Below are 2508 nucleotides of genomic sequence, written 5' to 3' on the forward strand. Positions count from 1 at the left end.
AAAAGGCTGGAACCCATTCTGTCTCTGAGCATGACAGGTTCTTGATCTCCCTGGGGAGAGGCAAGGAGCTTTCAGTCAGGAGTCTTCTGTGAAGGAGCACCGTGACGGCCATTTCTGATCCCGTCCTCCAGCTGTTGTGAAAAGAGGCAAAGGAGGCCACAGAGCAAGAAAATGCTGAGTCTGGCAGACAAGAGAATGGACAGTTCTGCCCTCATTTGTGCTAGTCGTTAATGTACCACTTTTAAACTCCATGATGCTACTTATTTCCCTTCATTGTGTAGGTGTAGTTACGTCTAGAATCAATTCTAAACCAAAGTCTCTTATGAAGCTTTAGTTTTCAGGTTGCCTATGAGGTATTTAGTCACACCAATTATGTAACAGAGCTGTCATAGACAATGTGGCTTTGCAAGGGTCCACCTTCTTATTGGCAATCAGGGAATTAATGCTCTCAAACTGAAGCAAGGAGCCTGGACTGTCCCCACTTCATAGAAGCCACATAAATTGCCTCAGGACCCTACGAGAGCTGCCCAAGACCCTCATGGCTATGAGATTTCTATTTGTGGGTCATGAATCTGTTTCCCATGAAAGATTCTATATTCCAGCCAAGAGACACTCAATCCTGGTGTAAGTTTTGTTCTCTCGGGACATTATAAAGGAGGCAAAATGATGGAAAGAAAGGATACCAGGGTGGGAATCCAGTTCTGCCTCAAATTAGCTGGGAGACCGGAGGCAAGTCCTGGAAGGCCTCAGTTTCCCTGTCTACAAGTGTTACATTGGACCGGGTGGTCTGAAAGTCCTGTCACAGCCTGAGATCTTGTATGACTGTTAAAATATCTGAATGTCTGAGGTCCTTAAAAAATAGGTATGCCCCTCCCCCCCCCCCATTTAGACTAGATTTGCCGAGTACGGTGTTCCCCTAGTCCCCAATAACACACTGCCTCCTGATCTGCCCTGGCTCCCCAGGGAGGAATGAAAGAAAGGGCTTGTGACATACACAATTATAAATGTAGTGTGACAGCTGACCTTTAGTAGAAATGAGTCTTGCCTTTACACAGCTTTGTATAACAACTAGGAAAGGCTACGCTTTTTCCTCTCCCCACCCCAAGCCGACTCTTTTAAGCATGCAGGAGGTATCCCCACCTCCTATTTCTCCTTATTCCACCAGGGGGACCCTGACGAAGGAACAAAGGAGTCTTAAAAAGAGGAGGTCTCAAGTACCAAACGGCAGCCATGTGATGATGGCAGGTAGGTCTGACACTAAAAAGAGGTTGTGTCCAGCAGAACCCAATTCCATGGAAGTCCAAGCTCCAAGGCTGGGGGGCAGCAGGCGTGGAGGACAAGCTCCCTGCTGAGAATCGGTCTGCAGGACGCACTGGAGGATGGCGTGCCTGCGCAGCGCCAGAGCGCGTTGTCGTAGATGGTGTTCACGCTGGTGCAGACGGGCCGCTGCTGCAGCTCCATCACCCGACAAGCAACCAGCCCGCCAGCCACACGCAGCAGCAGCGGCCTCAGCGCAGCCCAGGATCGAGTGTGGCTCCCGGGTGGTGGCTTCCGGGGCCGAGAGCCGGACTCAGATTTCGGGGCCTGATCTGATCTGTTTCCTTCTTAGGTTCCTCCGGCTCCCGCTTGGCTGCTTTGAGGGCGTCCTACTCCTTTCTCGGGCGCTCCTTCTCTTCCGCCTTCTCTGCTTCCGCAGTTCCGCTCCGGCGCCTCCTGAGCTCGCTGCTTGGCCTCCCACGTCTCCTCGGCCTCTCCGTCTATTTCCGGCTGCCGCTGCCTCTCTGGCTCCTGACCGAGCCGCACCGCCTTCGGGTGCTCTAACACCCGGTTGGCGCCCTGCTTGCGCTGCTTCTCGCCCCAGGATCCACGGGGTTACCCTTCAGGCCCAGCCGCTTCAGACTCCGGAGCTGAGCAAAGCCGGCAGGCAGGGTGACCAGCCTGCTGTGGAGGAGGTGCAGGTGCTGGAGGTTGACCGGGCGGCTGAACCCGCTGGCAGCTGCCGCAGTTTGTTCTTCCTCAGGCCCAGCTTCACCAGGTGGGTGAGGCCACGGAAATCCGACGGAAGAGTAGTCCGTTTACTGCAGGGCAGATCCAGTATGGTGGATGGGGGGTGCAGCCAACTCCTCGACCGGGACCTCATTCAGGTCGCTGAGGCTCAGGGCCAGCTTGTCGCTGTCTAGCTTGTCGCAGAGGTTCCCGCCCTGGCTACCGGCCTCGGTCATGGTGATGCCGGCTGAACGGGGCTCCGACGGGCAAGAGAAGGGGTGAGAAGCCGCTCGTTGGCTCGGCGGACTCGCACCCAACCGACAATGCCTGCGTCCCCTGCCACCTACCCGCCCCCGGGTTGGCACTCTGAGCCCCATGCCCCGTTCCCACTGGTGCAGCCACGACAACGATGATGAAGTAACTCATCCCACCAAAGTCATTCAACTAAAATGTTCAGTCACCATGTGCACCTAGGTTTTTCTTTTTTTTAACAGTTTTTTGAGATGTAATTCACACACCATA

The 2508-nt window shown here is 54.4% G+C and overlaps 1 pseudogene across 1 annotated transcript; it reads right to left on the bottom strand.

The window, feature by feature from the left end:
* Positions 1-550: 550 nt before the first annotated feature.
* On the bottom strand, positions 551-2222 carry LOC309664292 (leucine-rich repeat-containing protein 59 pseudogene; annotated as a pseudogene). Its single transcript has one exon. The product of its transcript is annotated as a leucine-rich repeat-containing protein 59 pseudogene (transcript).
* Positions 2223-2508: the final 286 nt, after the last annotated feature.

The sequence above is a fragment of the Balaenoptera physalus genome (assembly GCF_965194825.1).
Source record: "Balaenoptera physalus genome assembly, chromosome: 7".
In the NCBI taxonomy this organism is placed as follows: domain Eukaryota; kingdom Metazoa; phylum Chordata; class Mammalia; order Artiodactyla; family Balaenopteridae; genus Balaenoptera; species Balaenoptera physalus.